Here is a 13,788-nt window from a genome sequence, read left to right as displayed (position 1 = left end):
ACCTTTAAAGTTTGATCTGCAAGTCACAGTAGTGCTTAATTATTTTTTTTAGTAAAAATAGCTCCAGCACAATGTATATTCTTACAATAATGTGTAATCTCCTATTAGAAAGTCTAAAGTATGATACGTTTTACAAGACCAATCTAATCAAAGACCAAATTTACTTAAGTCAATAGGACTAATTCTTGAACTCACATAGAACTGTATCCTTTAGCTTCTCTAAGCTGAAAAAAAAAAGAGTCTACGTTTATGGGGGGGGGCAGGGGAGGTATGAGCTGAAATGTAGTTTTCAGCAATTCAGAATTCCAGAACTTATTGGAGAAGCTGTACATCTAATTACACAGTTTAAGCGTACAACCTATATAAGTTGCCCTTCAACCATATCTCACTATATCATATGGCTATAAACAAGGCTATTATAGAAGGCCAATTAGCAGCACCCTCTTCTATGTTAATTGAAAAAAGAAATAAAGAAAACATTTCTCTCTCTTCTAAATTTGACAGTATTTACAACCATAATTTCAAGCGCTCACACACGTGAATTCTACTAGAAGCACTGAGACTCACTTTCCATAATAGCATTTAGGTTTAGGATGCAAAATCATTCATTATATAAATAGATCAGCATAAGACTGCTTCCCAATCCTACTTCAGGTTTTCTGCTCTCTAAACTAATTGTTTACTTGATTAATCATCTGACAACTCATTTCTTATTAGCTCTTACTTAGGGTTCCATGTAATCTAGAGTACAGGTTTTCAAACTTTTTCATGCCATAGAATCTGTGAGTTTAAAACAAAAAACTTTTTTGGAACTCCTGATCAAGAGGCAAAGCTCGTAATAGAAAACTGGGTATGTCTGAGCAAAGGTTTTTTGCCCTAAGTCTTCCATGGAACCTCATCAAGTTCTCTCAGAACACAGTCTGAAAAACTCTGATCTAGACTACAGGTACCCAACTGTTTTGACTGGGGAGGAAATAGCAGCCCAGATTAACAGTATAAGGTAATCTATCCCATGAAGCAGGCAAGAACACAGCACTGATCAGGTTTGTGGATTCTCATCTGGAATACTAATTTTATACTATAAACAAATAGCCTCTTGTGAATGGTTATGACTACCCAGTTTTCAATATTATGCGGATGAATTGGGGGAAGGAATTGATGATGTGTCTATGTGTGGAATCTGACCATCTGACTTTCTAGTAACATTGCACAGGCCTTAGACACAAGGTGGTGGAAGAAGTGGCCAAGGACAATTTCATATTATATTTGGCTAAAAGAAGAATTTGGCTACAACTTTCTAGCCACAGTTATACTCTGTCAGTTTAATAAGATTTGATTTCATTTCACCAACACTCTTATCAATAAGAAAAAAAGCAGCAACAGAAAGGAAAGTAGATTATAGGTAAAGTAAATAAAACAGCAATTTACAAAACAAAACTAACTAAAGTAGTACTAAGGATCTACAATGCAATCCTAATTTTTGTAAAAATTGTCAAAAATATATCAAGAACATTAGCAGCACTATTTTGGGCACAGACAGGATAAAGTTATAAATGCAGCTCTTGGGAAGTCGAGATTAAACATTCTATTCATTTTCACTATAGAAAAAACTGGTGGAAGATACCCAGACCTCAACTAATTTAAATCAATTCATTGGAAGCTTTTTCTTTTTAAAAAAGCAGGCGTACTGGAAGTTTTTGGTGATTTTTTTTTTTCACATTGAAACAGTAAGAAATCAGAGGGATGATGTAGTTATTTAAAATTTCAACCCTTAAACACGTCAGTTAAGAAATGGAATGCACCTAGAGATTCTAGAATGGAATAAACAGGGCACAGAAATGAGTGCTGGTGTGACATAGTAGTTAAAGTGCTGGCTTGGCACTAGGGAGATCCAGCTTCAAGAAATCCTCAGCCATGGAACTCACTGGGGGATTTTGTACCAGTTACTCTCAGCAAAATCCACTTCACAAACTTACTGTTATGGGAGTAACAGGAAGTGCTATGATGCTGCCTCTTGTTCCTGAATGAAAAGCAAGATATAAATCTAACAACTAATAAACATCATCCAAATGTCTGACTAGAGTATTTATGGAGGATTAGGGATCTGAATGAAACCCATGGATAAATTCCTCTAAAGCGAATTGGCAGATTGCCAAAAGTGTCTCTACATGCAGCATGAAAAATGGCCTTGGACAGAGCCAATTAACAGCAATCTTGTCATTCAAAAATTCAGTTCAAGACCCGAACTAAGCATGCACCATTTAAAATGACAGATTATGTCCCTAGCCTAGCAGCAAGTTGAACCACTGAGCTGTTGTCTTGGTGGTACAGCTATGGAAAGGGCTAAACGGAGCAAGGGGATGAGGGGCAGAGGACTGGTTCTTTCTGCTCCAGTTCCTTCATGGCCACATTGTGTTCTCCATGCAACAGCATTTTGGTGCTGCTCAGTTCATGCTTAGAGAAATTATCTGCAGTTTAATATAGTGGATGTAGCTGAAGCCTCAATGACTTGACTGGCAATAGAGTACTTCCTTTCTGTGTTGGTAGGCAGATGGGGACAATGTGAAGGATGGCAGCTGTGAGTAGCATGCAAGAGGTAGGTGAGGAGGAAAAATATTCCACAGTTGGAAGAATGGCAAACATAAACTACTGTATTAACTAAGAAACAGAAAATGAATCAACAGACTACCATGATTTCAACCAATGGGAACAATACAATAGTCATTACTGATCCCCACAAATCAGTAATCACAAATCACAAATAAAAAATCTAAACCTGCCTTTGACAATAGCTTTTTCTTGCCATCATGTTATATGTTCTAGAAGCTACATGCACTTACTCTTTCTCTGCTTTATGGAAGTAACTCTTTTTTAAATGTAAGTTGTATCAAAGGTACAAAATAATGAGAGGAAAACAGAAACAGAACAGTAGCCATACTATGCATCATTAGAGCTTCGCCAATGCCCTTTAGCTCGTTTTGCAAATCCTTACCAAAGCAGTTCATGAATGCTAATCTGCTCTCTACAGTAGATACAGAAAATAGAAGGGAGAATCTGGTACGCTTACTTTTGCTGTACAAAATTATTTTCCTGTCATTAATGGAATTACTTGGAGCCTTACCACTGGGTGAGAAAACTCATCCAAAGATTTCCAAGTACATAAACTTACAAATTATGGATGGTAAAGCAAGATAGAATGAAGATCATAACCTCCATTTGTATTTCATTTCCCACCCCATCAAATGACAAGCTAGCTTCTCAATTATTGATAAATACACCTGATCGCACCTATTCCCAAGTTCCGAAAACCACTAGCCACATTTTTTTTCATGGCTTACTGTGCTGTGTGAATGCAGCAGGCCCAGGCAAATTTGGTGAGATTTATTTATTTATCCAATTTATATGGCTGCCCATCTCAAAAAGTGACTCTGGGCAGTGAACAGAGTTAAAATAAAATAAAAACAATTATGAACATTACAGAAGTTAAAACACACAGTGGCCGAGCAACTTCAACCCAAATCACTAGCATAACCAAGAAGCGGATCCCTGTATACCCTTGGGGCCCCAGACCCAGGAGCAAAGCACCTCCAATGGTTTATTTTAAATGAATAGACACATTCTTCACTGAAAATTCCCCAATGCTACATTCCCATAAAAAAGAGAGCCAGTTTGGTGTAGTGGTTAAAGCATCAGGCTAGAAACTGGGAGACCGTGACTTCTAGTCCCACCTTAGGTACAAAGCCAGCTGGGTGACCTTGGGCCAGTCACTCTTTCTCAGCCCTAGGAAGCAGGCAATGGCAAACCACTTCTGAAATCTTGCCAAGGAAACTGTAGGGACTTGGCCAGGCAGTCATCAGGAATCAACATTGACTGGAGGGACGCACACATTCCCATAATCTCGTTTACTCTAAACAAGCCACAGAGCATTACTATGAAGCTGCACAGGAGCAATCAGGCATATGTGTTTGCCACTAAATAATTTTTTACTGTCACGCAAACACAACAGAGAGTCCACAGGCAGAGTAATGAAGATCTGTATGGGGGGTCTTCAGCTTTCTCACTGTTCACCCTAATGCAACAGCAAGCATGGCAGGCTTGCAATGGGTTAGATTAGAAATTGCTTTAAGACAGGGCAACTTCCAGTGATAGATAATGGCACAGACACCTATAAAAAAATCTGAAATACTTATTTTAATTTATGTCATTAGGTTCATATGGCTACCCATCTCAAATACATTATTCTGGGAGGCAATCAATATTAAATGAATGAATGATGGTTTTACAGCTTCTAGTATTATAAACTTAGAATTTTCACAAAGGGAATAGTGCCTGGGGAAAGATAACTGCGTTCCAGATAATAACATAACTAAAATATGGGCTTAGAGCTATTGCTCCAAGAATCTGTACCTACAAAGCTTCACTGAGAACACTAAACTGCTTTACTGAAACAAATAAAAAATTAATATATTTTTTTTCAAATACTTTTTCCCTCCAACATTAGTTACCTGGGAAACTCATGGACAAGACACGATGCAAATTACTCATTTACAGGTCATAACCCTTTTCCTTACCTTTAAATTGATATTTGATATAGAAAAATGTCAAACTAACACTTAATCTAAGGATATACTTTTAGGTGTGCTCATTTGACATTCTGTTGAAATGTATCAAGAATGTTTGCAGTTAAATATGTTTAGAATTGATACAAACTTTGTAACAAGAGGATATATATATATATATATATATATATATATATATATATATATACGATTATCATATCTATTACTTTAATTAACACCAGCATCTTACTGCAATGTCTTCAAGATCCATAGATTTTATTAATATAGTTGTCTATGCTAGGATGTCTGCACAAAATTCTCAAGTAACCATGTTTTAAAAAATGTTGTATGGCATAAACCTGAATCATAGAACCAAATATATAACACTGTATAACTGTAGGTTTGTAAAAGAATAAGACAGATAAAAGCACTACATGGCATTGCATGTTACTTACAATGCCAACATGCAGACCTATATACAGGTAGTCCTTGGTTAACGACCATTCATTCAACAACTGTTTGAAGTTATTGCCGTGCTGAACAAGGAGATGTATAAACTTGTCCTTGAAGTTGTGGCCACCACAGCATCCCCTCAGTCACATAACTGCTATTCAGGTGCTTGGCAACTGGCTTGCAATTACAACTGTCACAGTGTTCCACGGTCACATGATCGCCATTTGTGACCTTCACTGCTGGTTTTCTGCAAGCAAAGTCAATGGGGAAGCTGGCAGAAGGTTGCAAATGGTAATCATGTGATAACATGCCCAACAACCACAGGGGATTCACCTAACAACTGCAATTGGAACTGCTGTTGTAAGTCGGCATGGTCACATGACATCATGCTTTACAATTGCATCACTTAGCGATGGAGTTCCCAGACCAATTACCATAGTTAACCGAGGACCACCTGTACAAAGATACCAGCCTTTGCTCACATTCATTTCTATAAGCACTATATTGCTTCACAGCTGTAGTCAGTTTCTTCTCTTTTTAAATTTAAGATGTGAGTGTGAACACTGGACAATTCTGGGGAGAGAGATATGATTTACCTGAAATTTCCATTTCTACTCCAACAACTTATTGATACCTTTTTGTGTGTGTGGGGGGGGTGCCTTCATGTCAGTGTTTCCTCTTAATGACTGCCTGATCTAGTCCCTGCAGTTTTCTTGGCAAGGATTTTCAGAAGTGGTTTGCTATTGCCACCTTCCTAGGGCTGAGTGAGAGTGACTGGCCCAAGGTCAAGGCTTTGTGCCTCAGGTGGGACTAGAACTCAGTCTCCTGGTGCCTTAACCACTATACCAAACTGGCCCTTATGTTACCAACATCCTATTTGTTATAATAAATGAATATTCTATTCCATACTCCCTTTTTTTTAGAGTGAAGAACCACAGACCCCAAAGCCCTCTTCATCCTGTAAGGACCAATGCAGGTAGAAAAGAGCTGGGGAGGCCATGCTTTTGTTCCTACCATCGATTATTATATATAGCTCCCCTAGCCTCAACCTTTTACTAATAAAGATATCTTGAGATGATAAACTAATACTGGTACTAGAATTTAGGGGAAGGATATTCAAGTAGGCTTCCCCCTCAATCATTCTCACTTAGTAATGTATGGGCAGTAGACGAGCCAGATGTCATCATGCATGGGGTCAGAGAAGTAACCCCTTTTTCTCATGTGCTCCTTCGTGATAGCAATTCAATTAAAGGATCTCAAAGGGGATACCATGGTCACCTATTTATACATGGCATCATACATAGGGCAGAATTACGTTTAAAAAACAGACATGAGGTCAGGTACGTCCAGCAGAGGAAGTCAAGGAGACTAAAATAGTGGGTGAGATAGGGCAATCAACCACTCACCCGTTTTTACATATGTGCAACTGATGTGTAAAAGGGGCAGAGCTTTGATCACTTAGTTGTACCACCATCTTGATATTGTTGGCCCCTCCCTCAGATGTCTCTGTACTAGGCAAAGCAAGGCCAGAGAAACTGAGAACTAGAATTGATATATCTATTTATCAAGTTTACCTTGATTCCTGGTGATGTCATAAAAGCATCCATGCAATTTTCTGGCAATGACATAGAAGTGGATTACCATTACCTTTGGGTGCAGCTTCCCAATCTAGCCTATATTTTGGGATTTACCAATGATCTCTCATCCCAGTATTAACCAGGTCCCAGGCACTTAGCTTTTTAAAATCAGCCATGGCTACATGGAAGAATGGCAGTCACTTCCATACAGTTATCAAGAAAACTACTTGAGTATGTATCCACTACCCCATATATTCGTACACAAAATGTTTCCTTTCTCTTATAATCCTTGCTTAACTTTTTGGTAGCAATCAACAGCTGCATTTTAATAATGTGCTGGGAGCAACTAATTTAATTCTTATCCAAATATAACAGTGGATTTCTGAACACTAGCTATAATTGCAAGCTGGGAAATGTTATTTCTTTCTATACATAACTAGCTTCTTAATGAAACTGAGAAATTTTCTATTTGTCCTTTAATGATCATGGTACAGTTATTTTCTATTTCATAAAGTATTCTAATAGAAATTTTTCCAAAAACTCTTTAAAAAGTGTTAAACCTCTTGTATAATTACACATCTAACATGGCAATTCATTAGCAAAACTTCCAACACACTTTTCTTAGATGCATTTAGGCTAACATGAGAGACATCATTATTGCTTCCAAATAGCCATTTCCTTTAATGAAAAGGAACAGGATATTAATGAAAACACAACATCAATATATTATCCATATAGGTAATATACTTAGAAGAAACACCTCTCTTCATTTTTTGCAGTAGCTATCCAGCTCTGCGTAAGAATTTTTGGCATGTAAAATTTGTACAATTGCAGCAAATGAATGCACACAACCAAGTCAACTCCTTCAGAATTCCATCAATCTTTATGTTAAGTACTGTAACTACTAAAATCATTCATACTCCAAGCCATAATTCTAGTTGAACAATCCAAATATAACACTCAAGTTTCAGGTAATTTGGTAGTCAATTAAATAATGAGATATTACACTATGAATACAAAGAAACTATTAGAATAAACTAAAATATAACATTATCTCCTTTACAATTCAAAGCACAAAACCCTATTGCTGTAAACAATTTGCATAAATTGATCATTTTGAGAAGCCTACAAGCTGTAAACAAATAAAATGAAAAATGCACAGATGGCTATGTACTGAACATTCTAGAGTTTCTTTCATTTATATGCTTTCTTCAGGATTTTGAATATATGAATATCCTGTCTCTAGTTCCCAGATATGATAGTAATTGATTAATTGACAAAGGGTTTTGCTTGAGGCATTTTCAGAGGGAAATTGTTAAATATTAGCTTGTCCTCTAAAATCACTTATAACATGCACCCAAGCCAGGAGCCAAAATAGAAACATTATGACAGTCATCCATGCAAGACACTTGCAATTCAGAAACAGTATTACTAGAATTTACTGTCTTCCTCTACTGATTACAGTCTAGTCCAAAGGTCTATTTATAGTTGCCTAAGGCCCACCCCTTCCCAAAGTCAAATAAAATGAACTTTAATTGATGGATGTAATCCTGTGCAGCAGAATTGGTTACAAGCTCTGCAGTAGCAGCAGGCAGATTCCCTGCACATACCTCCAAAAGGTGAAAGAAGAAAGGTTATGCTAAAGTACAGATGACACAAGCAGATTACCACCACTTGCTCTATCATGAGCTAAACATGATCATCCTATACACTGTCCTCACAGCAATAATTGAAGCAATGCCTCCCTCCCCTCTGCTGTCAGCAATATCCATGACCAACTGGCTGAAAGCATGAAGTACAGTCCATTCTATTTAGGACTGACCCTTGCTAACAACAAATGACACCCATGCAGTCTTCCATTCACATGTTGAGTCTAAGTAAACTCTCTCAATTATTCTGACGCAGGAAGCGCTAAGGCGTTTCTAGAAGTTTGAATCCAAAAATAAAGAGGTACGCTCTACAGTTTCGTAACAACGGACGTGAATGCACCTAAAAACGTGATGCGGGCCGATTCCTTGTTCTTTTTCGCTTCTAGCAACACTCCAAATGCCTATTTTACTACCACAGGTGAAGCGCGACAGCACGTTCTCCTCGCATTTGGCATACTTCAACACTTACCTACCTTCTCCCCCAGCCAATCGCCCTTCCCGCGGCCAATCCTTGCGCTCGTCCTGCCCCCCGTCCTCCCAGCTCCAAATGTAGCGAGGTGACAGCACCACCGTGGCAATTACAGCCCACCCAGCTCTTCGATCAGCTCCGCCACCTTTTTTCCCTACTCAGTTCAATGCGGATTGCAGCCACAGGCCACGGGGGAAGGGAGCGGAGATAAGAACCAGGAGACGTGTTTTTCAGCTGAAAACAGAAAGACGCGAACTATCTTTTGGGGAGAGCGCGCGCAATAATCGCTGGGGGAAAGGGGGGGAGCGATCTGTTCCCGCACCGCCCCTAAAATTTGCAAAAGGAGGCGGGGAGAGAGCAGGATAATCCCGCAGAGGTCGAGGAGATAATCCCGAGCGGGAAGCAAAGATTATCTCCCACTGGAGATAATCCGGGGCAAGAAAAAAAGAAAAAGCCCGGCCCAGAGTTGGGAGAAGAAGGGACACAGAAGAGGTGGGAAAGCGGCACAATGCCCCCTTACGGACCACGAGGAAGATACCTGCATGAGCCTTAATCCCCTACAAGACACCCGAAGAGGCCGCCACCAGTTTCGCTCGCGAGGCACGCTAAAGCGAGAGTCACGGGGTAGGCTCCTCGCCGGGAAACCAAAGCCGAAAACCAGCCCCGTCCCACAAAAGCCTCCCCTGGTTCTTCCCCGCCCTCTTCCACACACACAGGCTCGGCACTCACACAGGGCGCGCCACTCAGAACAACAGGACCTTCTGCCTCTCTCCGCCTACCCACCCCCGCGTGGAGAAAAGCGGGCACTCGCCTGCCCCGAAAGCCTCTCTCAACAGCCACGAAGCTGGGCAGTTACCGGCAAGGCAGTCCTTGGTTGGTTGGCTCGGTTCGCTGACTGGCCTCGCCTTTCCTTTTGCTCGCACACACACCCTCAGCCGCCTTCTCCTCAGTGGACGCCGCTCCGTCTCAGCCCCATCTAATGATCTGGAAGCCTCGGAAGAGCTCGGGAAGCTCCCGGCAGCGCGCGCCCGTAGCCCTCTCTGCCTCTCGAGAGGCGCACACGGTGGAAACGGGTACCCGCCGGTCCGGCTCTTTTGCGCGCGCAGTTGGAGTCCTACTGTTGCTGCTGCCGAGGCGAAGAGCGCGCGAAAGCTTCACTCTAGTTGATCGGGCGGGAGCGCGCGAGGGCAAGCCCCTCCCCCTTTAACTCTATCTCTGCCTTCCGCTTAAGCTTGGTCCCACCTTACCGGCCTGAGAACGCCCGTTTCGCCATTCATTCCTAGGTGAAGAAAGGGGAACTCACGTGCGCGTCCCTTTTTTGTCCCGGAGATTCTCTGTCGCCTGCATTCTTCGGGATGCAGCGTAACGAGGAGGAAAACCAGGCGTAGTCAAGGCCACGTATGAATGTGTGCGCTTATTGGAGAAAACGGTTAGGGGTGCATTACGGGTGCAATCCTATACGCTTTTACTCTAAAGTAAGCCTGATTGAATTGACGAACACTTACTTCAGGGTAGACGTGCTTAGGCGTACTGTTAACCTGAATAAGGAAATAACTACTATTGGAAGACTGGAGTTTTTACTCCTGACTAAGTAGATATTATTTAGTAAATATATGTTCAGGGCTTGGGGTGAGAAACCGAGTTCAAAATAGGCCTGGATGAGCTCAGCTCAGTTGATCCCCGCCGCCCCCTCCCCGGTCTCTTCTGAAATGAAAACTTCCTTTTGTTCTTGGGGATTGGAGATTTTTTACACCCCAGCCTCACATATATTAAGTCCATCTGAAAGTAAATTCACGTAGGTTTACCTGTAGTGGTTTACATTATCATTCAGAATTGGCTTGGGATGATTATTTCAGGAGAGTGACTCCAAAAAAAAATGCTCTGAATCAGAGAATCTATTTACAAACAGTTTAAATTGGGAAAGGGGTGATACACTTTGACTGCACATTTGTGCTTTAATTTTCCAGAACAGGAGAGTTCGTAGGTGAAGGAGAACTTCTGTAGGCTCATCAAAGCTGAGAAGGAGTAGGGTTTTGTAACATGGAAGTAGCAGCCTACTTTTGTCAATTTAAATATATCTGGACTCTTCCTGCTCATTTACTGACTAGCTCTGACACGGGTTGACTAAGTGAGGTATATTGCTGTTGCTCACAGAAGATAACTCTTTCTCCGTGTTTGTTCATTGCTAGTTTCTGAATGGGATTTCCTCCGAGAGAGAGAAGAAAAACTTATTTAGCTATTGACCTCTGAAAAAGATTGTACTGGTCCTTTTTGTAGGTATTTAAAAAGGATTTCTAGGTTGCCTTTTAAGAAAAAAAAACTTTCCTAAGCAGCAGCTTATACAATAATAATGAAACAAGTAATAAAATTAATACATGCCACTCGTGACTGTGAACCATTCTGGCCCAATACCCTTACAGTATATTCTAATAAACCAAATTCAAAACCACTCCAATAAGACATATACATGAGAAAAAGTCAAAGAAAATATACGGGCCTTCATGATTTTCTTAAGGTTTGTAATGATTACACACAGAGATGGAAGTCTATTTCAGAGTCATGAGGCCCTTTCTTATTAATCTTAAAAGTAAGAGCAAGCTGATAAGGATTAAGGTGGTCCTTCAAGTAACTTGGTCCTCCAGTTTTAAACAGGAAAATTGTCACTTTAATTTGAGCTTGGAAATTAATTTGTAAGAAGCAGAACTCATCCAGGAAGGCTGGATTCCCTACCCACAATACCGCCATATTATATGGATGTCTTTGCTTAGAATCATAGAATGTAAAGGCTGGAAGGGACTCAGAGTGCTTACACCAAAGCCACCACTAAATACAGATTCAAGAGTTTCTTAGCATCCCTAGAACAAACAGATGGAAATGAATTTATTTATCAGTCAAATTTATATGGCTGCCCATCTCACAAGAAGTGACTCTGGGCAGCATACTGTACAGCAATAAAGTATAAAACAATAAACATGTCAAACACAGTCATATTAAAAAGGTTATTTTTAAAAACAAAAAGCACACATAATATCATCCATATATTGATTATGCTTCAGCTCCAAAGTCTGGAAGACTCTTCTCACATTTCATGTAATGTATACTTCGATAGCATTGACATAAGCCTCAGGGTAAGTAGTTAACATAATAAACAAAATCTACAAACTTTTGTGGCATGACATAGGCTTTTCTACAGTACCCCAGTTTAAAGAAAAGAGTCAGCTGCACTTTTTTTTAAAACTATACTTAATCAGCATACTGCACATGATTTCAGTGGTGCTTATTCACAATGTGTGCACAGGATAAGGCTCTTGAGAAGCAGAATGATAGGGTAGAAATGGTGCCCTATTTAAACAATGTATTAGCATTTGTGTCCTAGAGTTGTTAATTACAGTAATGACTGGTGATTCTGCTATAGTAATCATCTATTTGACATCCTAGGTCATACAACGATATATAATCTACATGGTTGCAGTACAAGAGCTGAGCTTCATTTTCTTTGACATTGTCCAGGATTATGGATGGATGGATGGATTTGATTTATGTCACACCCTTTTTTCCAGGAGTTTAAGGTAGCTTAGACCAGAATCTCCCTTTATTTCATGCCCATGCTAACAGCCTTGTGAGGTAGTCATCCAGTGAATTTCCATGATTGAGGGTGGACTTGAACCTGGGTCTCCCCAGGCCTGTGTGCTTTTCTGTTTTTCATATCTCAGTCCAGCTTCCTGATGTTCCACAATTTTGCAATTTTTCTGTATTTGGTGATTCACAAATACTTTCCAAGGAAGTTGTAAAGTCCTGAATTGGTAGGCTCGATTCTATGTTTGTTTGGTGTTAATTCATCTATATTAGGTGAGGCACGTGGAATAGAGACTCAATGCACTTAAGACAGAGGCTCTCTCAGGCATTAGATTGACCAGTTCAGGATTCAGAGTACAGCTTCCTGTACTTGTCAGGACCAGAATTGGGTATACAGAGGGGAAATGCTCTTGGACATATGATTTGTCAGGAAGGCTACAGGGTGGCTACTGTTGCCAAGAGTGTTTTGCCCTGTTTTAGATTGTATGGTAGCAAAGTGGCACTAAACTGGTCTAGCATCTGCCATAATGAAACCAATGCTGAAGCCTACTGTTGCTGACACCAACCTCTCCCCATTATTTTTGTTTCCATTTTTTAATAGCTAGCTATACATTATGTGCAGAAATTCTGGGTCAGGCAATCATACTTATAGCTATATTTTCTGAATATCTTTCATTAGAAATAGTGGCCTTTTTTTTTCCTTGATTAGAAATCAGCCATCAATAGACACATCGAGATAAATCCCATTTACATACCATTTAAAAGATACAACCAAAAGCCTAGGAAGGAAACAAACCGCCTACAACACATGCCCTCCAGTACCCAACAACCAGATAAACAGGAAATAGCACCAGATAAACAATCAGGTAGGAAACAATATTCTAATCAAGGAGGAAACCATGCCCCCACCAAGACTGGCAGGGCAAGTTACTATATATATATATAGCCAGCAAATCCCACTCTCCCTCACACTGATGATGTTACCTGGTCTGCAAGTAAGCAGCCAAGCTCAGAGAGCACCAAGAACCCAATAGAAAGGCAAAATAGTGGCTTAAGAAAATTGGCATACAATTACAGAAAACAAGTGCCTCTAGTACCACCACTGGAATGTATACACACACATTTCACCCATTCTTCCACCCCAAGACTTAATTTCAGTAGCACAATTTTAAATGATTTTTTTGTTGTTATCAACTTTAAACAACTGGGAAATCAAAAACTTTCAGTGATCTAATAAATATTATTTAGAAATCTACTCTACATGTTAATAAGTAACTCCTTTGCTGATTAAGGTCTTCCAGATTCATTTCAGCACCTTTAATTACTATGAGGCTTAAATATCTCATACCTTTGATCTTGGCCCAGGGACAATGAGGTCATCTCTAAGATCAGTGTCTCCTATCCTTTTACATCAGGGATTGGTGATCCACAATCTACACAGGAATTTTAATCCCCATTTTGCAAAGTAAAAAAACCCAAAGCACCCTCCAGATTATGCTGCTCAA

The 13,788-nt window shown here is 40.0% G+C and overlaps 1 protein-coding gene across 2 annotated transcripts in view; it reads right to left on the bottom strand.

The window, feature by feature from the left end:
- Positions 1 to 9,829, bottom strand: part of PALS2 (protein associated with LIN7 2, MAGUK p55 family member) — a 47,518-nt gene extending 37,689 nt beyond the window's left edge. Inside the window, exon 1 of one of the 2 annotated variants that reach the window (XM_063303768.1) lies at positions 9,564 to 9,829. The gene's annotated coding sequence lies outside the window, so the exon portion shown is untranslated. Of the gene's footprint in view, positions 1 to 9,245; positions 9,295 to 9,563 lie in introns of those variants that run through there. The other variant, XM_063303769.1, reaches the window with a different exon arrangement.
- Positions 9,830 to 13,788: the final 3,959 nt, after the last annotated feature.

Source organism: Candoia aspera, chromosome 4, assembly GCF_035149785.1.
Source record: "Candoia aspera isolate rCanAsp1 chromosome 4, rCanAsp1.hap2, whole genome shotgun sequence".
NCBI classification, from domain to species: domain Eukaryota; kingdom Metazoa; phylum Chordata; class Lepidosauria; order Squamata; family Boidae; genus Candoia; species Candoia aspera.
The sequence above is the reverse complement of the archived record's forward strand: the minus strand, read 5'-3'. Positions and strand labels throughout refer to the sequence as shown.